Source organism: Dermacentor albipictus, chromosome 1 (assembly GCF_038994185.2).
Source record: "Dermacentor albipictus isolate Rhodes 1998 colony chromosome 1, USDA_Dalb.pri_finalv2, whole genome shotgun sequence".
NCBI classification, from domain to species: Eukaryota; Metazoa; Arthropoda; class Arachnida; order Ixodida; family Ixodidae; genus Dermacentor; species Dermacentor albipictus.
In genome coordinates this window covers 347,484,307-347,512,031 of record NC_091821.1, presented here as the reverse complement: position 1 = coordinate 347,512,031, position 27,725 = coordinate 347,484,307, and the positions used below count along the sequence as shown (strand labels likewise).

Sequence of the window (27,725 nt, the reverse complement as noted above, 5' to 3'; positions counted from 1 at the left end):
TCTGCGCAAGAATGACAGAAAATACAGTGACATCAAACCTGGGCACTCGAGCATCGGTTCTTTCGTGAGTGCCACGTTCCAATTGAAGAACACTCGCAAACACTGAAAGAAAAGCCACGAGAAAACGAAAATGGTTCTTTCATGTAATGATTTTCATGTAATGTTTTCTTACCTTTAATGGGGAGCTCTTGACGACTCCTCGCGTCAATAATTTTTCATAGAGCGCGAGCTGCATGAAGAGTTCGTTATACGTACAAAAAAAAAAAAAATTCCGCCTTCAGTGATATGCAACAAAAGCACACAACAGTGGGGACTATGAAGACAGCGGTGGTAGTCCGCCGGCATCGGGTGATGCAAGGACAGCGCTTGAAATTGGCGATGCCGTAGAAGGTAGAATATAAGAGCGCGTATTCACAAAAAGTACTTACTCTAGAATTGTTTGTAAGAGAACATTTCAGCTAATCCAGATGCTGAACATATCATTAGCGAAAGCTAATGATATGTTCGGTATTGTTCTGTACCAAGGCCGTCCGGTACCATAGACTACTTACGAAAGAAATTTAGAGGGATTTGGCCCCAGGATGCTACAGCAAAACGCAAAATATTTAAAATGAGCACGTTCACAGAGCAGCCGCAATATGCAGCTTTTCTTTTTCGATATCCTTTCGTAAAATTAACAGAGGACAGCCGACAGCAGTTCAAAAGTTCTAGCGCCCTGTCAAAGGGTTCCCTTCTGATGCGTTTGTGTGCTTTTTTTACTTTCGATATTCGCACTTCCCACCTACGAACTCTCGACAACCACCAGAGTCACGTTCACATCTAATCGGTCGATCTTGAATGAATTCTATACGCATTATTCAAACACATCCGTACAGTTACATTACGAAGCAATCGACAACCAATGTGTATAATTCGGTGCTCACTTGGCACGCGGCTTAGAAAACAACGAGTTCCGAGGAGGAAACATTATATATATATATATATATATATATATATATATATATATATATATATATATATATATATATATATATATATATATATATATATATATATGTTAGTGTGTGAGGGAAAGGTAGGGAGGTTAATCAAGGTTGTGCCCGGCTGGTGAGCTCCTCCTATACGCAGACACCCGATTTCTTAGACAATGCAAATACTTCAACCCTAGTTCTATATACTAGATAGCTTTTGCTCTGCGGCGATTGATGAGCCTTTGTTTATTTATTTAGCGCATATCGATGGCAAAGCTTTTTATTCTCCATGATAACATTCCTGGTCCTACGCACCCGCGTAGGTGTACTATCGTTGTGGCGGCTGGCACCGGTAAAACGAAGGAGAATGCAGAAGTAGGCTTCTCCGCTCAAAAACTCTCACTGTGGCGAAGTAAACTATGACGGCGTGCTTGCAGCGGCCTCCGCATAGGCGAACATTGACATACATTTAAAGGCTCTAATGTTGGGACTCGACCTCGCTACGCAAACCACCTACAAATTCATTTGGGTTTAAATGCCTCCTCAGTTATTAGGATGGACTTACATTTAGTAAGAGGCTAGCAATTTTGCGCAATACTCACAAATTGCACCGTAAACCTGTGCTGAGCACCTAAATTACGCCTAGCTGGTCGAAATAACTACAAGCTGTCTCTACCTGAATGCTCCTTTGATATGTGTGTAATATAAATTATTTATTACTAAAAGATTAAAATTGGCTAATATTACGTTTGAAGGAAAAGCTACAGATATCCTTTCTGAACGAGATGGATGATGACTTACACAATACACTTACACAATACCTAACGGCTACAACGTGCACAATGGGATTTAGCAATTTTATAAAATATTTCCAAGTGGGCATTTGTCGGCGCGTAGAACAGCTACAAATGATACCCTTGGGAAGCGGCTAATTCGCTCGCTTTGTTAACTACAAGCCTTCAGTTGAAGATTAAAGAACACGTGCTGGGGCCAGTTAGCGCACCACTGGTTGTAACAACCAGCAGCCCACACCGCCGCCGCAATAGAACAAGCAGGCGTTAATGCGTTTTACGTGTGTTCCGAGCCCAAAACGGGCGTTGAAAGTAGTCGCAGACGAATGAAACGTGATATTGCCAGAGCGCATGACCCGCTGTAGGTGCTGCACCAAGGTTAAGCGTACGCTGACAGCAAAAATATCAGCAACAAGCTACTAGCACATGTGTCCTCCTACATCCCACGTTGAAGTCCGCTTTGCCCAGCAAACAAAAAACAAAATAAAAAACACTTGTCTGCGCATCTCGACACCGTACATACCCAAGGTCACACTGGCTCGCGTCATTACGTTTCATTCGTTGCCGACTACACCTTTACTAAAGAACACTAGGACTGCAGTGCACAGGGAAAAGCAACTGAAATTACAGAAACAACTCGAGGCCCACGGGTGTGATCCTTCAATGTCTCGTGTGTTGTTGCGATGAGCACCGCGGTGGAAAACCGGTGCTGTTGCCTAGATCGCCGGTTATTTTGACTGATCTGTGGCGGAGACTGTCTGCGCTTCCACTATATGGCCGCATCTACTGCACGCGGATAGAGGAACGCCAACGTGGGTTGAACACACCGTCGGCTAGCTGGGATTGCGGCGCATACGTGCCTTTGGTTTTGCCCGCCGACAACACGTGCGTGTGATGACCGAGGCAAGGTCGCTTTACATCACGCTGGTGGCCGCTCTAAATATCGGGTTATGGCAGTGTTCTGTTCGTCGCGAGCCCATATTCTTTACCTAGCTCGTTTATATCAGTCGGTTACCGACAAGTCGGCTGTGCCTTAACGCACAGTAGATGCATCACCGGTGTAAAAACACAACACGCATGCTTTGCGCGCTTGAGGGCTTGCGTTGGTTAATTATGCTTGTGGCGCTCTTTAACCCTCCATGTCATTTTAGCGGCTATGGCGTTACGCTGCTGATCTCGAGGTCATGGGTTCGATTTCGACCGCTGCGGCCGCATTTTTCGGGGGGGGGGGGAAGCAAAAACACTTGTGGTCCTATATTTAGATGCACGCCAGGTTGACAGGCGAGCTAGTTGGATGACGTTCATATTCGGAGATGTTCAAGGCATGACCCGAAGTAAACGTCTTGTCCTGTCGTTTTTTCCGTCTTTCATCTTTCGGTTGCACTTTAAAAATTTCCGAATGTGAACCTCAGGTGGTCGAAATTAATTGAAAGTAGCCAACTATGGCGTGCCTCATAATCAGAGCGTGGTTTCAGCACGGAAAACCCCAGAGTTTAATTCATTATAGCAGACCACGGTAAAGCGCGCACGAACGAGGACAGTGTGAGGAGTGGACAGCACAAGCGCTTACTTCCAACTGATCGTGTATTTACAAAACTGCATCATTTGAACACTTTCCTTCATGACGTCACGAGACCGAAATGTCGACATCAGGTGGCCATGCTCAGAAACTTAGTTTCTTTGGACGACAGAAAAACAGAAGGTGCGCTGACACACGACGCATCCGCCTTTCTAATGCAATCTGCTTCAATTGTCAACCTAACATCCTGGTTCTTATTTTTGGCTACTATCTTACACATGTTGAACAAGGGTTTACACGGCTTCTTGTTATTTATTCCACAGTCATGACAATGCGCAACGCAGAAAGATTCCCATCGCGGTAATTCTCCACCTTGCTCCTCTGTTCTGGAAGCCTTTCATTCAGGTACCTTCCAGCCTGACCGATAGAGTTGGAACCACATGATAAGGGAACTTCACAAGGGCCCTCTGCGGTGTGGTTCCGTGTGGTTCCAGCTATATCGGTCAGACTGGAATGTGTGTGAATGAAAGGCTTCTAGAACACAGGCGGGTGCGTCGTGTGTCAGCGCACCTTCTGTTTTTCTGTCGTCCAAAAAAAAAAAAAAAACTAAGTTTCTGAGATGGCCACCTGATGTGGGCATTTTGTTCTCGTGACGTCACGAAGGAAGGTGATTATATGCTGCAATTTTGTAAATACACAATCAGTTTGAAGTAAGTGCTTGTGTTGTCTACTCCACACTCAGTCCTTGTTTGGGCGCGCTTGACCATGATCTGCTATGCGTAACCAACAAGCCCAAAAGTCAGTGCTCTTTAATTAATTAACCCACTCTCTCTCACTTTCTCTGGTGGTTTCCGTATGCACCGACATCGTTGACCTCAGTTACAAGTATGCAGCAACAAAAACCCGAGAAGTTTGAACATTAGAATTTCTAGAATGTAACATGTGGTTACTCTATTCTCGACTGTCGCATATCCGATAGCAATCTCGCACAACGCAGGAACGATTAGTTTGTTTTTGGTTTCCTTATTTCTTTCGCATGGCAGCGAACTTACTCACTCATCATAACTTGCAATCCATCTCTTGAGCTAAAGTTGTTCTCGTGTGTGTTTCTACACTTACAAAATCCTATCTACATGCAGTTCGACAAGTTGACGAAGGGTACATATGTTATATTATAACCAGTTGTTCGAAACTCAAGAGCAATTTGTTCCAATTCACTTGAAACAAAACAAAGGGCTGCATTTTGCAGTAATTCATTTCATTTTTCATTCTTCTTTTTCTGTCGTTTGTCGTGCTGACTGGAACGTCCTTGCGATAACGACAGCTTCCAACCCGTAAAGGACGAGGAAGACGAAGTGCTTCTCTTGCGGAACACATCTCGCCCGTCTCTGTGTTTTTCTGGACTTCTTACTGCACCTGTGGGGTCTACCGCCCCCTCCATCGCGGTGATGGATGTACAACACCCTGAGGATCCTCCCGGTTCCCGTTCACCCGCGGACATCGGTTCGAGGAAGCGAGGAAGTACGTCGAGTGGTAGCGAGGACACGGAGCTGTACTGCGCATCAGGTGACGAGTCCTCGGAGGACAGCTTTCGACTTGTCCAGTACCGCAAGGCCAAACGAAGAATTATCAACTCATCTTCGGCGTCCAGCTCGAACACTGTGAAAACAGCTCCTCAGCGATGGCCTCACTCCATCCTGTTTGTGCCACAGAACGCTACCGACAACCTGCGCGTCCTCAACAGGCAAGCACTCTCCGTGTATCTAGAGAACACCGTGCCAAATGAGATCAAGGATGTTAGAATAAATACTAGACGAAACATCCTGGCAATCGATGTGATGAACCCGAGTGCACTGACCATACTACAACATGTAACGCAGCTGGGAAACATCAAGGTCCGATCCATCGTGCCAACGAATGGTGCCACAATAACTGGAGTCATCTATGACATTGACAATGAAATATCTAATGCGGACCTCCCAATTCTCATAAAACCAGCAAGCGAACACAACGTGATTGTGCATGTTGGTCGCCTCGGCAACACACGTTGTGTGAAGATAACCTTCAAAGGCGACTGCCTTCCACCCTACGTGAAGGTCGGCCACTTTCGCCACCAGGTTCGACCATTTATTCCAAGACCAATGCAATGCTTCAATTGTCAGAAGATTGGACATGTGAAGGGTGTTTGCAGAAATTCGGCCGTGTGCCCTCGATGTGCCGAACCCCACTCAGAAGACAACTGCAGCGCAACCACGTTCAAGTGTCCGAACTGTCAAGGTGATCACTGCGCCTCTTCCAAAGACTGTCCCCAGATCAAGAAAGAGTTCACCATTCTTAAGCAAATGGTGAGAGACAACTCTACCCACAAAGAGGCCGCTGTGAAAGTACGGCGAAGACGACGTCACCGACAACGGTCTTCACGGCGGAAAACATCAAGCTTTCAGGAAAAGTCCCCTCGTCAAGCATCATCATCAGCGGACGTTTCCAGCACTCCGATCACCAATGTTGGAAGGGAGCAAACTGCCAGATCTCTCTCCACAAAGGAATGGCCGCCACTTCCACGTACACGACCGCCAGAAGAGCCGCAGAAGAAGCCGCCCCCAGTACAGCAAGGTGCTATATCCGAGGAGTCGCGGAAAACAGATGAGCAAGTGATAGCACTTATTAGGCCTTTAATGAATGCCATTCGCGTGCTGCTAAGCAACATGCACACACCGTCTGCCAGAAGTGCGCTTCAAGTACTGGACGCTCTGAGTCCGGTGCTTGCAACCCTTGAGTAGATCATGGCTGCACAGCCACGGTCTTTTAGGGAAGACGTCCGACAAGCAGCTATTTTTCAGTGGAATGCCCGCGGACTCAGAGCGCGCCTTTCGGATTTCCGTCGCTTCGTGTTCGCCAATATGTTTCCCATTATCGTCATTTGCGAGCCGAACTTATCGAACAAAATCAGGCTTTCTGGATATGAATCATTTATGTCGTCAGCTGTTTATGAAAACAGTAAGGTTTTGGTGTTCATTCGCCGTGACCTCACCTACACTCATCAGCCTGTACCACCTAATGACAGTAATCAATATGTATGCCTCAACGTAAGGAAAAAGAATCTGGCCTTCACTTTTGTAGGCGCCTACCTATCTCCGTCAAGTCGATTTGATTACATAAGACTACGAGACATCCTTTCCTCAACTTCCAATCCCTGGGTCATCACTGGAGATTTCAACGCCCATCATACACTCTGGGGAAGTCCGATCATCAACGCAAGAGGCAGAGCTCTGGTATCTTTCGCCTCCAGTAATGAACTTTGGCTGCTGAATGATGGAAGTCCTACGTTCTTACGTGGCTCCACGTACAGCAGCTGTCTTGACTTGGCTTTCGTCTCACGAAGCCTAGTCAGGCGTGCAGGGTGGTTTGCGGACATAGAGACGCACGGAAGCGACCATATCCCCACCTACATCAAGATCAGAGGATTGACCGCTTCCAAAATACGGGATACGATCCAAAGAGTGGACTGGCCTAAATTTCAGTCTATTATGGAAGAACACTGCGACGCCAATCCATCTTTCGACTTGGAAGAGGCAATCAAGAGCGTGGTGCAATACACTATGCGTACTCTAACATGCTCCTCGAAACTTAATGATTATGATGTGGAACTAGAACGACTTCGAGCGATCCGACGACGTGCTGAACGAAGATACCGACGTACGAAAACAATGGACGATCTACGGACCGCCAGGCGCACGCAAAAGAAGATACAGCGCCGGTTAGACAAGCTCGAATCGCAACGTTGGGCTGCCTTCTGTGAGTCGCTAGATCCACGCAAGCCTTTATCGCAACTATGGAGAACGGTGCGCGGACTGCAGACACTTCCCGTACAGCGATTCCCATTCAAGGCACTTGCCCTCTCTCAAAAGAGATCGGAGATTGACGTGGCAGAGGATTTCTGCGCCAGATTATCCGGCCAACTCACAGCTACCAACATTCCATCGCCTTCGAGCAGCTGTCCGCCACCACGTGATCACCGGTTGGATCTACCATTCTCGATCCACGAACTTAAGGCAGCATTAGCTTTGTGTAGCCGCACATCAGCGCCAGGACCTGACGGAATTTCCTACCGAGCTTTGTGTCACCTGGGGGAGCGAGCGAGAGGGGTTCTTCTTGAGGTGTACAATGAATCTTGGAGAAATGGCACGCTACCAACAACCTGGAAGACAAGTCGCCTTGTTCCACTGCTGAAGCCTGGCAAGTCGCCGTTGGAGCTCTCCTCATATCGCCCGATCGCTTTGGCGAGCTGTGTGGGCAAAGTAATGGAGAGGATGATCCTAGGACGCCTGGAGTGGTACTTGGAGTACCACAACACCTACCCAGATGCCATGGCGGGCTTCCGACGCGGTCGATCATCGATCGATAACGTCGTCGACCTGGTCACCTACATCCAACATGAGAAACGCCGTAAGCGTCTCTGCGCATCCTTATTCCTCGACGTTAAAGGGGCGTATGACAACGTTACGCATGAAGCCATCCTCTCTGCTCTCGCAGAGGTAGGAGTGGGTGGTCGGATGTTTCAATGGATACGGAGCTATCTATCCATGCGATCCTTCTTTGTAAGCACCGAGGAAGGCCATACTTCTCTACATTATAGCTACCGCGGCGTCCCCCAGGGCGGTGTACTTAGCCCCGTGTTATTTAATCTAACACTAATTGCTCTCCTTGAGCACGTGCCAACCACAGTCAGGATATCAATGTACGCAGATGACATCTGCATATGGACATCTGCAGTAACACGCCTACAGCTGCGAGCGAGAATTCAGAAAGCCGCGACACAAACTGCTGTCTACCTCCGTAATCGAGGCCTGGAAATTTCCTCCGAGAAATGCGCACTAGTGCCATTTACGCGCAAACCCATGGCAAACTACAGTGTTACGATAAATGGCCAAGTAATACGACGGGTCCGATCGTACAAGTTTCTAGGTGTCATAATCGACAGGGACTTGTCATGGAGCCCACACATATCTTACGTGAAAAAACGGTTGACAGGCATATGCCACCTGTTCAAATTTTTCGCTGGCAAGACCTGGGGAATGTCGCCTAGTGCCATGTTACAACTGTACAGGGTGCTTTTTCTGGGATTTCTGCGATACAGCTTGCCAGCAATAATCAACACAGGCAAAACGAATCTACGCACTATACAAAGTCTTCAGGGTCAAGTGCTCCGGATCTGTCTAGGCCTGCCTCAGAGTGCTTCAACAGTGGCTACGATAGCAATCGCTAGAGACCACCTTGTCAAGACCCACATTGACATTGAAGTACTCAGGACCCATATAAGGCATCTAGCCAGGACTCCTCGTCACCATTTAGCCTCTCTACCAGCGGACAGGCCACACACATCTTTCAGCCAAACGATAACTGCATATGATGAATCATTGCCAGCTTGTTTCACTCCGGCTGCGAGACCTTCGATCCCTCCATGGTGCCTCGCTCAGCCGAAAATCAACCTCGCAATACCTGGTATCTCGAAAAAAGCTGATCTGTCATCACCAGCCCTTAGACAGCTCACGCTACTATATTTGTACGAGAACTACCGTGACTCTACGCATATTTACACTGATGGATCTGTCCTTCCAAGCAGCTCCGCGGCGGCAATCGTCATACCAGCGCAAGCTACAACAATCAAATTTAAGACGACCCACGCGACAACATCGACAGCAGCAGAGCTCGCAGCGCTCTTTACTGCTCTTCATCACATTGGTGATGAACCGCCACACAAATGGACTATATTCTGTGACTCGAAGGCGGCACTGCAGTCTCTACTGTCACCTCTACGACGCGGACCACATGAACAACTAATATTCCATATTACAGAGACATTACACCATATCAGTGATGCAGGCCACGACATAACCTTTCAGTGGCTTCCAAGTCACTGCGGGATTGTGGGCAATGAACGGGCGGATGACGCCGCCCGCTCAGCCCATACTGAGGAGCGCCACGTCCCCATTCCTCTTTCTAGAACTGACGCTGCACGGAAGCTCCGCCTACTTGCTCGGCAGTGCACCGCCTCGCAATGGAATGAGCCACATTTAAGAAATCCGCGACTGCACTCACTTGATCCAACATTAAGTCTTCGAGCGCCATCACAGCTTCGCCGTAGAGACGCCACGCTTTTATATCGACTTTGGTTGGGCGTTGCCTTTACTAAAGCCTATGCCTTCCGCATAGGGATGACCGACACCCCAACCTGTGACCACTGCGGCCATGAAGAATCAATTGGCCATATTTTGTGCACTTGCCCGGAGTACAGTCCACAGAGGGCAAGCCTCAGCCAGGAACTAGACCAACTGGACGACCAACCGCTATCTGAAAAACGAATTCTGCAACATCGAAAGGACCTACCGTCACAGAAGAAGGCCGTGCAAGCGCTTTTGCGCTTCTTGCGATCTACCGGCCTGTGTGAACGACTTTAACTGGAACGCCTTTTGTGTGTATGTCTCCATGTGTGCGCGTTCGTTTTTTTTTTCTCTCTCTCTGTCATCTTTCTAACCCCTATCCCCCATCCCCAGTGTAGGGTAGCAAACCGGAGACTCATATCTGGTTAACCTCCCTGCCTTTCCTCTTCATTCTCTCTCTCTCTCTCCAACCCGTAAAGGAATGCTTAAAATGCGTAAAATACCGTCTATAAATGTGTAAAGTGATAGAGATATTTGGAAATGCGGCCCCCAGCTTGTTCCCGTATGACAGTATGCCAATGAGCTAACTATGAAATCTTACTAAGCAACGTAACAGACGCGTCTACAATGAAGAAACAACATCAAGATTGAGCGTGATTCAAACAGCATAAATAAACTTTTACGTTGTCTCGCAACTAGCTGGCCCCAAGAACAGCGTTCCAACAGAGATCCAAGATGTACCCTTATTTCGCGTTGTGCTTTGTTGGTTATATTGTGGAGCATTTAGTTTACTACATGCATCAACGTTGCGAAATATATGAATAAGATCGAAAGCGATTCTGTGAAATAGTGAATTGTTGAGCAGAATATTCTAAGCTCGAAGATAATTTCAGGGTCGAACACATGTGAAACACCCAACCAATCCTACGCAACCGATCATACGCAATTAAATTTCTCTCTTTGATCTGAAAGTGATTAATTGTTGGTAGCCTCTCATCCATCCTGAAAAACGTATTTAAATATTGAGCCAGACAAAGCCACTATACTTGTGCGTTTCTCTGATATCAGTAATCAGCATGTGGTATCGTACTAAAATGATACTTATCATTCATACGTATGACTTAGCCTAAACATATACTTCATTCGTACCCTGCGGCTTTATTACTATTATAAATGTGTTGCATACGCGGTTTTTTCAGTTTCTGAGCGCGTTCATATCTCCATTAGTATTCTAACCTTTAACAGTTTGCTAACGGTGCTACAGCCAGTGCTCGTGATCAACGCAAGTAAGCAGAAACTTCTAAATCTTTGCCTACGAAAATCTTAGTGCCTGCGCTGCTCCTTTCTGTTTCCTTTAATTGTTGGGCAGATTATTGGTAACGTACAGAGAACGCTATGAAAAGAAATATTATATTTGCTGGAAAAAAATGCGCGCAACAGCGACAGTGTCTCAAGTGTATTTGCTCCTTTTACACAGTATACCGGTCTTAAAACAAGCAATACCAACAAGCAACCCTGTTTGCCGATATTGAAGAAAGCACGCATTGCAGACAAATGCACCAATTCAGTGCAAACAGCGGACAGGATAAGTCTTTGACAGACTTTGTCATAGCTTGTCACTGGGCCTGGAAATACCAGTAGCAACAACTCACACAGAAGAAAGAAAATACACTTAGGAGGTGACAAGAGAGGAGCAGCAGTCAAGATGTCGAAATAGAATTGAGTTTTGATTGTAGAGCAACACCCTTTTTGTTTTAGCCAAAAATTGAAGAATGAAGGCGAGTGCTTCAAAGAGTGAACACCGGAAGAGCCTGTCAATAATTTCATTTCGCAAGCTGTCACAAGGAATCGATTTTGTGCCGTATGGCTCGGGGAGCTCCTACACTCTTTTTAATAGTTTTAAACATTGTTTTGCTTGTATTATTTTTGTTATCAAAGGGACGAAGCTGTCAAAGTCAAAAGCAGTAGAAGTAAAAGCCTACGCAAGGGACATGGTGTTGAATTTTCAGTGTATTATAGTAACGATGATATAGCTTCCGGATTCGTCCTGCAGGCGGGGGCTGTATTCCCTTCCGTTTTATATATTATGAGCGAAACACGAGGTCGGAGAGTTAGACTCAGGACTGCGAGATTTATGCTTGATCATGTGAATATTACACGCGTCGGTGCGTGTGTAACGCTTCTGTTACGCTAACAGTGAAACTGCTCAGACTTCTTAGGAGAAAATACTGGTTCAAAAATAACGGCCACCCTGTCTAGATACTTAAAGTGGCATGGTAGCAAGTGTGCCGCCGTCTCGTTGTAGGCTTCCCAGTTGTTATAGACCCCCTCTTGTTCATACCGAAAAGAGAAAATGGGCTCATTCAAATGTGCAATATTATAAATATTATATATTAGTGCCGTGGTAAGGTCACTGGTAATAAAACAAGCCGTCAGGCTTTGTAACGTACGAGTAGAAAAAGCTCACATCTTACAAAAGAACGGATTAAAGTGAGAAGTATAGTTCAGGATCATTTCTAATTTATTCCAGAAGGACGGTGTCGGTGAATTTGCCTGGGCAGTGTTTAGCTTCGGTTAAGGGTGAATAGATTTGATAACGAGAGCCAAAGGAGTGGAACCTATATTAAAAAACGCGCTCTTCAACGCACAGTTCTTGTGCTAGCGGTCTCTAGGCATCGAGGAATGCAAGGAGGTCGAAATTTAACTCGTTGCCTTTCCCCTAATCTTCAGAATGCCAGCCTGTGAGGTGCACTTGAAGTGCAAATCAGCCAAGTCAATTGCGAATAGCGAAATGCAGTACCGAAAGAGAAGTGTTGTGCGCCCGCCACGATGGCCCAGTTGCTGTGTCGTCACGCTGTTGAGTTCGAGGTCGGGGGTTCGCCCGCGACGGCCGCACTTGGATGGTAGCCAAATGCAAGAACACCCGTGATCTTAGATATAGATGCACGTCAAATAACCTCAGGTGATCAAAATTGACCCGGAGACCCCCACCACGACGTGCCTCATAATTAGATTGTGGTTCCCCCACGTTGATTTCAAGAATTTGCTTTTCCTTTGATAGAAGTATTTTTTCTTCGGAGGAAGACTCATGAAGTTTCACCTTAATTGAAGAAAATGTGCTCGTCATTGATCACTAAGTAATCTCGTTGCTTATAATTTGCTTAAGTGTTCTTTCAGGACAAGCCTAAGTACCAACGGCTTTGTGAATAGGAGCACTGCTGCTTTCACTTCACCAAGAACAATCCTGTTTTGCCGGTGTTCCCCTTTTTTACCGCAAGATATTTTTGGGATGTTGCATGAGACGAGACAGACGCTCTCTGACGCCACAGCAAACGCTAACTGAGAGAGGGAGAATAATCAATTTTAAAGGATTTAATCTTCAATACTTAATCAATGTTTTAATGACTGCTCGATCAGGTCTGTTCGAAGAACTGGGCAAGGCGAAGGGAGACCGGGCTAATACACTCGTTTCATAGTATTAGCTCTTAGAAAACTCATTGTAGTGATGTGGTGCTTACCGAAAAGTGAGACCACCAAGATCTACCGATGTTTTTTATTTATTGCTGTATTCATTTAAAAAATTTTTATTGATTGTTAATCTGTATTTTAAAATAATGTTTGCCCTATGTTTATAAATAAGCTATACCAGCATTTATGTACATATACACTGCCTTACCAAGTCCACGCTTGCGGCACATCGAAAACAGCCAGGGAGTGCCATCAGCCAATCAGGAATGCCGGAGCAAGAAACCTTGTGTGCCGCAAAGAAAGAAACCTTCGTCCACCGTCCACCGCTAATGTGTCCGCAACGCTTCTATTCAACCGGCAGCCTGCGCTGCAGGATTAACGGCGGTCCAAGGAAAAATCTAACAATCACTTTAGCATACGCTGAAGAGGATGAAGGCGCAAGCCTGCGCGCTCACAAGACATTCATTACATTACTTGAAATTTTCATTCCAATGCGGAAACGATTCGTCATCTTCTTTGCCAGTACCCGCAGTTCAGTGTGCCAAGACAATTCCTTTCCGTCGTGCTGAACCCGTTAGACGTGCAGCCTCTGTCGGAAGAAAGAATTCTGAAACACCTACACGACCATCGCATCAGAAGGCTGTGCAAGCGCTACTGCGCTTTTTGAGATCGACAGGCCTGTGTGAACGCCTGTAATTGGAACACCTTTTCTGTTACCTGTTTTATTTTTTTTCCTTTACTCCTTTTTTGTTCCTTTTTTTCTTCTCTCGCTCTTAGTCGTCTTTACAACCCCTATACTCCCCCCCCCCCTCCCCGAAATGCAACATAGCAAACTGGAAACTCGCCTCTGGTTAGCCTCCCTGCCTTTGCTCTCTCTCTCTTAACGTATCAGCGAAAGACAATCCTATTTTCCACACACAAGAAAGAAACACAAAACAAATAAGCGCACCCATAAATTAAAACAAAAGCGTTGAACCATGGGCTATGTTCAGCACTGAAAATCCCGGTTGTTAGGGTATCCTTATTTTTTCTGAGTGACATGTCTTTTACTAAATCAACGACACGGTACCTTTGAAAGTTTTGATTAACTTTCACGTTGAGGCACTTGCTCATTCTTGCTCAATGAAAAGCGCCCCACGCGGAGTATTGCTGTCGATTGCCCAAACATCGTAACGTCGAACGACGAGAAATAAATATTACAGGTCTTATGATGCTTCAGCAGTGCTACATAACAGATGGGTCTTGGCTCTTGAACTCGCACAATTAAAAAACGCCAGCTTTCAACTTCCACTATTGTGATCGGACTTTTCTGAATAGCGCTGGCTCGAAGCGAACACGTAGGTGCGTTTGTTCTGCACTGGAGGCTGGCGAGTGTCAGGTATTCCTCAGGTGCATTGTTCCGTCGCTTTAGCTGGAAACTACCGTTCGGTTCATTCTACTACAATTGAAGGTGTAACTGTCGCGCAAAAGTATGAAATTCTCGGCCGCAGTGATTTCTAGTCTACATTTTCCTAGATCTGACAACCGCTGTTCTCTCCTTTAGAATTCACAACATTCCAGTTCTGTAGAACAAATATGTATATTTTGGCAGGCTAGTGCGCAGAAAAAGAGACGTTGTATAATTTTGCTCCTGAATGCGGCGACAATGTGCAGGTGTCAGCAGACTAAGCGGAAGCAAAAAGATTGTGGCTACGTTAAGTATGCCACAGCATACTTAAGATATGGTGATTGTGACGTCTTGACAGCTGCCGCCCAGGTACCCCTTCCAAAGGTGTGATTTCTTTCACGCTGTTACGCACTTGCGTACGTTCAACAAGCCTCGAGTTTCTGTTAGATATTACCAAAAATGGGAGGGGGGTGGGGGGAATGGCTCGCGTATGATGTTAAAAATAAATGCATGACCGATGGTGGGATCGAACCTGTGTCATCCAGCGCTTTGAAACGGTGTTAGCCTGCACTGCCTTCGTGATCGGTCCATAATATTCATCATACGGAATCCTGCAAGATCATGCTCTGGAAGGCGGATGACACTTCTGAATGATTTTTGGGGGACTTTGTTGATAACCATGATCATGCTGAACTTGCATTCGTCGTTACACATCCTTCTTTTATGTCGCCATCACCCCTCACTCAGCCTTTATATCCCCATTCCTTCCTCCCCCTGTGCGGAGTAGCAGGCTAGAGCACGCTAGCTCAGGCGGACCTCTCTGCCTTCCTTCAAATAAATTATGTCTCTCTCTCATTCGAATGTGTTGTTACTTTCTATTGTTTTCGCCCGCGAAAGGTCATGGATTAGCGTGCCTTAATTAACTTCACCCTAATTAACCCCAATGTTATAAACTTCGACTCCCACCAAAGATCTAGGGTTTTGCTTCCACCAAAGGGCGCGGGTTAAAGTGCCGCAAGTAACGCTATCGTAATTAACTGTGCCTTAATTAACACCGAAAGTCCTAGTTTCGGCTCTCGACATTCACGATGTCAATTGGGATCCAACTTGGAGGTATCGCCGGTTCGCCCATACTTCCAAGTTGCGTCGTAGGTTCGAGTGCCTTAATTAACTTCGTCCTAAATAACACCAAAGGTCGTAGGTACGACTCCCCCAAAGGTCAAGGGTTCGACTCCCACCCAGGGTCGCAGTTTCGAATCTCGACTTTCACGATATCAATTGGGATCCAACTTGGAGGTGTGGCCCACATTTAAGTGAACCAGCTTGGAGCTTGAATTTTGGTGTCGCAACGCCTAACAACGGATTTTACACCCAGGACCCACCTAAGGCTTTCGCATCAATAACTCTTTTATGCGAAGCATATTACGAGGGCTCAACCCAGCTCCTCAGGCGCGGCGGTGTCGCCATGAAACCACGTGACACCGTGACGTCACGACAGAGGAGAAGTGGCTTTGGCTCAACTCTTGCAAGACGGGCTGGGTGGGAATCGAACCAGGGTCTCCGGAGTGTGGGACGGAGACGCTACCACTGAGCCACGAGTACGATGCTTCAAAGCGGTACAAAAGCGCCTCTAGTGAATGCGGTGTTGCCTTAGAAACGAGCTGTTTCTAAGGCTCAGGCGTGCGACGCTTGCTCAGGCGCACATTTCGTTGCCGCGCCGAACGCTGCGTTGCTCGACGCTCACCGCGTCCAATGCGGGGCGCGTAGTCGCTGGCGGGTCGACGGGAACGCTGTCGCGTTCCACTCTTGAAGGCGAAGCAGGGTAACGCATGAGTTGTTTCTTCGTCTAGCCAAACCAAATATAGCCAAGGAACAGCAGTTCACCAGGCTAAACAGTGGTTCAACAACTAAAATAAAGGCTAGTATGCTTCGCATCCTGGGCTTAACCTTAGCTAAGCCACAGCCATTTTTTGTGGGTCTCCTGTTTAATGGGCTGGAGCTAACTGTAGATTTTTTCGAATTATGTGTATTCAAGGACGAGGAGTATGTAAGCATGTTTATACTCGACGTTTCTACTCGCCGTGTATACCCCACGCGCTTGACCACGGCGATGCACATGTTTCCGCTGACGCGTTGGTTGCTACTCGGCCGAGTTTGTTTATGGAGCGTTCGCCCAGCCGATACAGTGATCTCATTCCAACCGCATGCAGTCCGCTCTTGATCGGAGGCAGAGAAAGCGTGACTGAGCTGAACGTGCAGCCGCTCACAATGTGAGGCCGCAAGAGGAAACACGTGAGCGCGTTCGTCTTTCGTTCTAAAAAAATAGGCGCCGACGTACCACCGCGCATAGAGCTCCCTACAATATACTAGAGGGAAGTGCGTTGCTGCAATCGGTGAGCCACCTTTGAAATCATAGGAAGTACATCGATTTGTCTGATCTTCATGCTTGTTGATTCAGACGTTCTGTGGATTAGCTTATTACGCTTTGTATGCCTTTATTGTCGTAAATTTCACAGCAATCTATACTTTGCTAAGTTCAGAAGACACTGCGAACACGCACAATCGCTACTAATTGGTCAGCTTGTCAAGCTGGCAAATTGAAACGCGCCAAGCGTCTCGAGACACTGGCTCGCCCGCGATGACGTCATATGGGCGTTATATGGCGCTTGTTGATCCATGCGTTCGTGGCGCAATGGTTTCAATATCGCGGCGTCTGGGCCAAATGTCCCGTGTAACGAATTCTGCCGTTTGACAAATTTAATAGTGTTTATTTAATTATTTATTACGCAGTACATTGTTGAAAATGACGAGTTTACAAAGTCACGAAGCCGTTCAAAGCCAGGAGGACGAAGTTTAGACAAATCCATGTACTTCCCATAATTCCCACACTGGCTCAACCACTCCCATTGCAGTTCCCGTAGACACCAGCGCCAAAGCTTCCTCTAGCAATTATTGTATGACACTATATGCCACCGCGGCACGCGCTACGCCAGCAGCGGAAGCTGCAAATGTCACGTGACCGGAACTCCGCCAGATCTCGGACGCACTCCCAACTTGAAATTGAGAGTGCCTGTGAGCGCTCTGAGTGGGGAGCACAGCGTTCTGAAATAATAATGAGCCATTCCACTATGCAAAGGCGGATGGCCAGCGAGGCTGTTTGCGCACGACAAAGTGCTGACTCAGAATTTCGAACAGAGGTACGAACACACATTTATTGGCTTGATGGGTGGTTATCGCGACAAATGGTACGTACACACGTGTATTTTAATACGTTCTCGTTCACTCGTGTTATAAATTCGTTATTACACATCCGTTATATGAATTCGTGTTTTTACTTCGCGATATACTCAGGCAAAGAATTTGAGACCGAAATCACCGCACCGACTGGCAGTGGGACAGTGCCGTCAGCGCGTTCGCAGTGGCAGGGGCATTATGGGAACGCTGGCATGATAAGCGGTAACGGATCCAGCTGTGGAAGAAGATTACGACGACGAATGTGCGACCAGTGGCACGAGCACGTTCGCGCGCTTACGCCGAGGGGCGCCGACGAGCCAGCTGGGGTAGAAGGCGACGGCGAACGCGCGAGCAGTGGCACGGGCCATTACTGGTGATGATAGTTTTTGCTTACACATAATTGAAGGCGGGCACGAAAAATGCACGAAACTCTAGCCATAAACAGCTTCGCTGTAATAACTAGCCGAATGTGTTACGAGCTCCAGATTTCGACCAGGCGAGTGCACACCATTATTTTGACAGGGCCCACAGAGCGCCAGCCCGGCCTTTATTCGTCTCGGTGTCCAGGTCTAGCCCAGGTCGCGGAGTATTCAATGAACATGTTAAAGGAAAGCGTTCTTTGTTTGCGTAATCGACCGTTCGTAATCAAACGCCTAATCACCACACACAGCATTTACATCTAAAGTTGCCTCATAGGTATCTCTAATGTGCAGACGCCTTAATTTGAAGATTGCATGGTATTCAAAGGCTTCTTTGAAGTTTCCAATATGTGACCTGCTTCCATGCTCGGAACACTGCGCGTGTGCCACTGGTGCACAAACCTCAAAGGTACTTGTATATTTGTGAATAGACTTCTCTCTGAATACACCTCTCCTCGCCGTTCTATCACCCACAGTGTTCGAACATCGCTTTGACAATTGCGCAATTCCTGCGCCGGCGTCTGGCCGTATGCATCCACCCTAACCGTTTGCATTTCGACATAGCTTGGGAACTGCTTAGTGCATAAACAGGGACATTGCATGACATTAAAGTTGAGACCTGTGAGGTGCGCACACACTGTATGATATTACACGTTGCATGAAATGAAAATGAAGACAATTGTATGTATCGCATCTATTTGTACAAGCATGCCATTTAATTAGTCGCTTCACTATTGATTTGCTCCAAGTATGTTACTACATTCACGCTGTTAAAGCTACATAATTTTAGAATTTGCGGTTACGTTGACCTTTATTTCTTTCGTTAAATATGTCTAAGCAAAGGGAGGGAGAGCGAGAGCGTAGAAATTGATTTCAGGAAATGCAGAAAAGTTAATGTATGTGAACCTCCTTAAGGCTGAGACTCCTATGCACGGAAGGATAGAAAAGGAGAAAAAAATGCAATGAGGGCTTGTGACTAAAGCAGTGCGATCGTGGCGGGCAAGTGGGTAATCACGTGGGGTTTTCTAATATTTCGAGAGCTGTCTCTACTACATGAAAACTAATGTTGCGTAATAGCTAGGAGGTCAATATTGCTGAATCGGCCAATTCCTGCAACATTCTACTGCTTCTTGACGAAAAGCTTTTTTTTTCCTTAAATTTTTTATTTGCGAACATGATTAGGTAATCTTGACTAACTATACAGTTAATGCAGAAATCAAAAGAAAAACGAAAAAGAAAAGACGTTCTAACTCACTTCGCAGAGTCCCAAACACGCTGCTGGTCGCGTCTTCATGCTCTGAACGTGAACGAGGAGGAGGAGGAGGAGGAGGAGGAGGAGGAGGAGGAAATAGAAAGAGAGGGCAGGGATGTTAAACAGAAATGCGTCTGGTTGGCTACCGTACTCTGGGGGACTGGAAAGAGGGAATAAAAAGATAAAATGGAGGGTTGGAGTGTAGGGTTGAGTTCGTACAACCTGGTGGCGCCTTATATTTGGGATGTTCGACTCGTTTAAACAGAGCTTGCGGGTCAGGTAACGAAGCTGCCTTGCAGCGTCTCTCCTGGACAGAGGAATGGGAACGCTCTGTTTTTCTTGATGTGACACTCGGACAGCTTTGTCTGCCTGATCAATTCCACAGATCCCGCAATGGCCAGCTAGCCAGTGGAAATTAATCTCGTGGCCTTTTTGTTTGACGCCGTGATGAAGGTTTCGATTTCGTATGTTAGCTGTTCCTGAGCTCCACGTCTGAGAATTGACTGCATACTCTGTACAGCCAGTCTCAAATCGGAAAACACGGCCTATGTACCGGGATTGTCTGTGTCAATAAATTGAAGGGCATTGCGCAGAGCCGTGAGTTCTGCAGCCGTGGACGTCGTGACATGTGACGTCTAGAAACGCGATGTTACTCCTCTTGTCGGCATAAACACAGCAATCCCAGAACTGGTCGATGTGGTCGATCCGTCAGTATAGATGTGTACGTGGCTACTCTATTTCTCGTACAACGGGACTAAGCTTGAATGTTTTAGTCCAAGCGGTGGGAGATCTGACTTTTTCTGAAGTTCTAGAATTATGAGGTGTACTTCAGGGTGGCACAAACACCATGGAGGAGAAACCGACCTGGCCGCAGCTGTGTACCCCGATGTTAGCGAGGCACGATATGCACTGACAGTTGTGCTAAATGACGTTCGGGGTCTTTCCATGGTCAGTGCAGCGAGGTGGTGGCAAGGGGACCGGGCAATGTGCCTGACATGTGAACCTATTGTCTCCAGGGCGATGTGCTTCGTGATTGAATAATCTTGAGCAATGGCAATAGTTTCAGCCGTTGACGCACTGCGTGGTAAGCCAAGGCATATGCTAAGAGCTTGGGCTTGAATGCTCTGAACTGTACGCAAATTGGTTTTGCAGGTGTTGGACATAACAGGTAAGCTGTTCCGGAGGAACGCAACAAACAACACCCTGTACAGCTGTAACATAGATTGTGTGAACAACCCCCAGTTCTTTCCTGCAAGGAACCTCAACAGATTACATATAGCAATCAGTAGTTTTTTCACGTGGTTCACGTGAGGAGTCGAAGACAAGTCTCTGTCAATCACAACATCCAAGAACCTGTGCCTTCTCCTGGACGATATCGCTTCTCCATTGATTGATATGGCATATGCAGAAATTCGCTTCCGGGTAAACGCCACCACTGCGCACTTTTCCCACGTCACCTCCAGACCTTGCTTACGAAGGTAGCATGATGTCGATGAGGTAGCCGCCCGAAGCAGAGGGCGAAGCTGAAGCCGTGTCACCCTCGACGTCCAAATACATATGTCGTCGGCGTAGATAGAGAGTCGAACGATGCTTGACCGGTCCTCAAATAGACCAATAAGGGCTAGATTAAAAAGCGTTGGGCTTAGTACTCCGCCCTGAGGTACTCCGCGGCTGCCGTAATACTGGAGTGTCGGGCCATCCCCGTTGTGCACGTAGTACGTAGAATGATCGCATCCGTAGGTAGCTAGGAACCCAGATATATATCTTGCCACGAAGTCCTATTGCTTCTGACGCTTTAAGGATGGCTTCATGGGTAACGTTATCGTAAGCCCCCTTTAACGTCTAGAAACAAGGCAGAAGAGAAGCGTTTACAAGCCTTCTGGAATTCGACGTACGTTACCAAGTCGACAACGTTATTTATAGATGAACGGCCGCGCCTGAGTCCTGTCAACGTGTCGGAATAAATTTCATAGTGCTCCAGGTACCACTCCAAAGTGTTAGAGCCATCCGTTCCATTACTTTTCTTACACAAATAGCAAGCGTGATCGAACGGACGCAATGTCCAAAGGTGACTTGCCAGCTTCGAGAAGCGGAATCAGGCGACTTGTCTTCCATTCCTGGGGAACCGTGCCAGTCTCCCACGAGTCGTTGCACAGGCGCAGGAGTGCCTTTCGAGCCCGTTCACCAAGGTTACACATGGCGTGGTATCTAATGCTATCTTGTTGCGGCGCTGCGGAACGCCTGCATGAAGTAAGCGCAGCCTCTAGTTCGTACAGAGAAAAAGGGCACTTAATGCGAGGATCACGTAAGAATGGTGAGTAGTCGGGAGCCTGTATTCCCATGGAACTTGCTTCACCGGCGATCCTTCTACAGAAGGATTCTGTGACTTCAGCCTCTTTGCATTGTAGGTAAAGAGCCAGGGTGTTAAATGGGTGGCGCTGTCCAGGGGTTGCACGAAGATTACGAAGAATTCTCCATGTAAGAGTCTCTGCACCTGTAAATGCTTAAACCTTATATGAAGTTAGCTAAGACACTCTGTACACAGGCTGTTATAAGGACAGCCTGCAGGGCTCGTCCACAAAACTAAACAGTCCGTGAATGTACACCCGTTTCCTTCAGAAATTCGAGTAAGGCAGGGGTGGCATGCCTTCCCGATGCCCAACCAATGTTCTAGCAGGACAGCCTGTCAGAAATCAGGTGCTAAAATGTGATAAGGAAGTAGCCATTGTCCGCAGTTGGCATGCATGCCGAAACAAGACATTCAAAGGACGAGAGAATCACTTCTTTATGCACAACCCAAACGCAAGCTCGGTTGGAAGACTATGCGTGCTATTTCAGAAGCATTGAATTCCCACGGCAGAGACGCGGATATAATAGGAAGCAACAAACATTACACGACAATGGCATTGAAATTGGAATCTGTACCTTAGCAGTGAAGATCAGTTGTGGCATATGTGGTGTTTTGCACTAATTCAGACTCATTATCGTATTTCACATTTTTCATTCCTGTTTTTAGTCGACAGCTGCTTTGCTTTGTCGCGTGAAGGCGACAAGGAAATGGAACAAAAAGCAGGAACGCAGGAATAAAAATGATGGAGCTATAAAAGAAAGCTTGACATACCTGGCGTTGGTTGCCTACCAACCTTAACATAAGGTTTAATGGTTCCACTTATGATGAATTTATTCACCTATACAAAATTTACTGTATGGCCTTATATATACGGATACAACTGCAACATGTATGCGAGATACTCAGCTCGTTCCACACCAACGGTGAAGAAGCATTAAACATATAAGTGTTCTATATCTGTCGAAAATATGTATAGACAACGTCCCCCTGCAGATTACCTATATTGATGCGGTCTCCCTTTGCCGTTTCCAAAAACCACTTTTAAAGAGTTGCTTGGGGAAGAGAGGGAATTATGTTCAAAACATAAGGTTTATTTTCGCTTCAAGCAGCCCTGGATGACGTCACAACCAACGGCAACCAATGGGACGCCTACCAGATGCCGCCCTTCTCTTGAACCAGGAGATGAGCCGAGAGCAGCAGCTATGTTACACTAACAACAAATCGTTTCCCGTTCGCTGACAATTTTTTTTACTGAATGTGCAAAAGCCCTAAAAAGAAGAATATGATTTTATTCAAATTGCGACCATCCACCAATATTTTCGCATGGTGCGCAGCTTCCGGTGTTGTTTCCAAGCGGCGATTGGTAAAAAGAAGGAAGTTAGCAATCACTCCGTGGAACGTACAGGCAACATTTTCTAATCACAGAGCTGGAAACGGCTTTGCTTTCTTATTTCTTTGTTTTGTCTTTCGTTTCTTCGTTGCGACCGTTCATGCGTTTGCCATCGAGTGTGTCCCTCGAAACGCGAACACATGCTAGCGTCATTTTCCCATCACGCGATTAAAAAAAAACGACAAAATAAACGTAACAAAGTAAGCAATCGGTCTTCCGGAGCGCGCCACTAATTAAATTGTAATCTAGGGTTGATTAAAAGCTAGTTGTTCGCAGATTTAACTTGCCGATTAGTAATTTGCCAGCCCAGAGAAAATACCTCTGATAAACAACTTTCAGAGATAACAATACCTTTTTTTCTTTCCTTGATTTTAGTGCCCTCTCAGGCAGCGGATGTCCTTCGGTAACCCTGGTGCATTTCGGACTGTTTTCGTCGTCTTTCTTTTTTCTTTACTTCTTTTGAAGCGAGAGAAGGTAGCGTTCACTGCTTTTCTTGACTGAAGAATAATTATGTTTGTAACAGAATATCCTCCAACCACAAGCTGTCGGTATTTTCTTCAGTGTTGCAGAATACTTCGCTAAACCGTGTGACAGTCTTTTAAAATAGATAATGTCGTTGTAGTTAATAATGAACAGTAGTAAAAGGAGGCAATCCAAATATCATAAAAGGAGCTGGTGTCTTTCACTGTGGAGCCATTGTGCAGGACGCTACAAGGGAGCTCTCTCTGATGCTTGCGTAAAATAAAATCAGCATACAAAAGAGGCGTTGCCTCGACATTATCATTCGGTTTAAGCTATGCAAAAACGCAGTAAAACATATCTAAATGTGTGATTCAACATTTCTGAAATCATAAAAATACCTTAAAGTCCTTCCAACTCAGTAAATTAGGGTAACAATATCACAAAAAATTGTTGCGTTCACTAGCTCAACATCCTCAGCACTGCAGTCACCTGGTAATTGAATTCACTTCCGCAGTCAACCGAATACGAAGAAAATATGTTTTCATTTGTCAATCTAGATTCTTTCACCGCTGTACCACATCAATTTGGTTGAAGCCACGCACTATACACCTAATTCTATCGTGAATCGAAGAGAAAATAGTTATCTGTGGTGGAATAGGAAGTTATCATTGCCTATTAAGGATTCAAAATGGGGAAGTTCAAAGTGAACGTCAAGCGTCGCTGACTGTCGAAGAAAGTTGTCTTCGCTAGAACTCCACGGCTGTAGCTTAAGCTTCCTCTATATAGTTAAGAGATATAGAGAGTAAAAGATGGGAGATCAAAGGCAGTCAGTTAACCAGATCAATCCGGTTGACTACTCTGCGCTGGGCGATATGAAAAGGGGAGACACTATGAGTAAAGAAGTGTAAAATATATTAACATAATTTGTACGCACTAGCACAAGAAATGCAACCGACAACGACTACAATTTTCTGTTAAGTCTTGATGCTTTTAAACTAAACGCTAGCGTTTTAGAGCAGCTCGAGTTGACGTCGGCTGTGACCATGTTTCAAGAATTCTGTTTTTCTTTAGGAAGAAGGCACTCAAAGTTGTCTAGCACAGTTTGAAGCACTTCTCTTGTGGCCCTGAAACGACGACAAGCATAGGAAATGTGCGCAATTGTTTCTTTAAACTCGCGAGCTTTGCATTCGAGATTTCCTCCCCATTCCTATGAGGAAGGAGTAGGCGTTTGTGAATGCTACTCCATGCCATAGACGGCATAGCAGTACTGCATCCCGTCGTGATAAGCCGTGCGGAAGGCGAAGCTTTAGATTCAGGGAATTCGGTGGACTTTACAGTTAAGATGTCTCCTTGTGCTACCTTAGACTACAACGACATTTTGCGCTCTTTATTCATGGAAGATAATGTTACAAGTTAATTTTACAGTATTTCGCTTGCCTTGCGAAATCGTTTGTGGAGCTTGCGTAAAACGTTTTCATTGATGCGATCGTGAGATGGAAGCAACGAGAGTCAGAATTGTTGCTGATCATGTTGTCGATATGTCCCGCGAACTTGCAGCGTCAGAATAATTCTGAAGAAAAGTCGGTATTATGGAGATTGTCGAGGAGCGCTGGTCATCCTATTGAACGCGTGCATGTTCGGTCTAGATTTTTTCCTACAATGCCGCGTAACTGCAACTCTACGTCGACAATGTCACGTGCGCCATTACTATCGCAGTCAGGAAGAGCGAGACTCGAGATAAGGTGAATGCACTGACGTGCGTCCGACAGTAAGATTTCTAACGCTTTCTCTTACTTCTGTTTATTAAAGAGACCAGCAATTTTGTATCTTAAGCTTTACGAAAATTCGCCGTAGAAAGCAGCAGCTTGAGAACTGCCTCTGTACACCAACCTACGTCACACTCAAGCAACATCTGCAAAACAGAGCCGATCGTACTCTCGCTGCATATTGTAATAGAAAGCTGCGGGACAGACCGCATTCCTTGTTGCAAGCAACAATAAAAACAAGAAAAATTTTCACTTGAGAGGCAACCTTACGACTTCACCGGTTCGGCTTCACTGTGGAAAGGACAACGCGAATAAGTAAAACTTCTACCGGAAGCTATGTTGTTCAAATTATAGCACACGCTGTGAGCCCTGTCTGCGCCTTCCAAGTGCATTGGTTTCAACGCGTTGGCAAGTGTCCTGCATACTGAAGGGTCAGTCCTGTGCATAGGGCCTCACACGGACGTATTCCTTTCTCTATTTCAGCACAGTTCTTGCGACTTGCATTCCCAGTGTGCGTGCTACTTTATTTTATTCGAGCGGTGCCCTTCGCCTCGGCATCCTTCCAGTTCTTCCAAACGTGCTCCTCCACGCAAAGCTCCTCTCACGCATATATTGGCCGGCTGCTGAATTTCTTACACTGGAACAACTGTGTCGGAATCGCTTTGTTTTCGAGCGCACTGAACGTGAAGATAAAATGTCTGCAGCTATGGCGACAACAGCAAGACAACAAAACAAATGAACAAACAGGTAAATTAGGGCAAGGGGGGGGAGGGGGGAGGCATGTGGACAAACGGGCAAGAAGGCCTTCTTCTCGGGTTTGCTTCCAAATCTCATACGCGGTGCACACACTCGTTTACAAAGAAACCGGGCGCGAGTTGGGTACTGAAGCCTAGAAGGAGGGCGAAGTCCTCCATTCACTTGTCCCTGCTGATCGCTCTATAAAAGAATGCGGCGTAAAGAAAACGCGTTAGGAGAACGGGCTTCGTGTTTTCATTCGCGACTCGATCAGCAATTTACATACAAGAACCGGGCCGACAGTGAAGCGAAAGTGGAGTAAGAGACTAAACGATTTCGCGCGCGCGAACGCCGAAGTAGCTTGCAAATGATCCCCGGTTTCTTCAAAGGGATGGCCCAAACGAAGAGCAATATTTTTTTTTTATTTCACAATCGCGCCTTTCCTTTATACCATGCCTTTTTTTTTTTCATTTTCCAATTCCTCCTCGACGCGTTGAGGGTCGCTTTGTGAGAGCCGTGTCGGGGCAGATTTCTGTAGTTCCCTTCTCGGTGAAGCTGTCTACGTCTGTCACGCGGGGGATTCACCCTGTCCTAACCCTCGTGTCCCGCGTCTTCTTCTCTTTCAACGCGTTGTTGTCCGAGCGCATTCGACGAACAGCGATTGGCCTTTCTCGTAGCAATTTCTCCTATATATTTCCGTCTTTTTATTTCACGGATTCGAGGCGCACCATTGTCTGCTTGTGAGCAAGCCAACTGGCTAGAAGGCGGGCGGCTCTTATCTAGCTGTCGTTGAAACGATTTCTTGTCGAAAGCAGAGTATTCGAAGCTTCATTCGCATCACCTGTTTTTGTATGGATACAAGAGCAAGAAATGATGGGCGCTGACTGGAAAATTATTAAAGCTATAAATAAATGTACAGTTGGATGGGCACCTGTCGAATTGGTTCCATCCTCTTTCGTTTGCTTGTTGTATAGGTTTCCTATCCGTTTTCAGCTACTTAAAAACATTGTGCTCCATCTTTTACTGTCGAAAAAATTCACTAACGATTTATTACTCAGTAGTCATGGTAAGCATGCAATTTATTACATCAAGCATTACTTCGATGACACTTATCGCCCTCTTATTTATCTGCGGTCGCCCCTTTCTTGTCTCACTTATAGCTAGTTCTCTTTCTGTTCGTTTACAATCACTGTATCGATCCTTCTCGTTCCTACTGCTCAATGGTAAATTGTGATGGTTAGAAGAGCGTTACCCTTTCTGAAGTTCGGCAGACACAGGAAAAACTACCAGAGACGATTTCACACTGGGTCATTCACACACATCGCGTTCAATAACAGACATGCATTTACGAATACAAAAGTCTAGGTGCAAGTATTGATTGAAACTACTTACAATAAAGTAGATTAGATTTACACCCAACCATCGAACTCAAGTTCAGAGACCGTCGCGTATGAGTGACACCCATGAAGCGTTTCTTGCAAGCGAAATCGCGCCGTGCTCACCATGCACACCACGGCTCCGTCGTGAGCGCCGAATGTTGCCAGCGCGGGTCGGCACTCAACGATCCCTTGTGAACAGCCGTCAAGTTTGGTTCGGCATGGCTGATACTCAGCGCAATAACTAATCTTAACAGAAACAAGGCATTCTAGCAATGAAAATAGCTTGTCATTCGAAAAATTGCCTCAAATGGCTATTATTCAGGCCGAAAGCTCTCATATAATATTTCCTGCTGCGTTATAGGCCTAAAACAGCGATCTGACAGCCGCGTGCCTCGCCTTGGATTGGTGAACTCAAATGAACCACGCCGTGCTAGAAACGCA

At 46.2% G+C, this 27,725-nt stretch overlaps 1 protein-coding gene across 8 annotated transcripts in view; it reads left to right on the top strand.

Moving 5' to 3' along the window:
- The window catches only part of LOC135920448 (lachesin-like), a 243,778-nt gene that overhangs the window by 142,318 nt on the left and 73,735 nt on the right, over window positions 1-27,725 (top strand). The gene's annotated exons all lie outside the window — the stretch shown is intronic.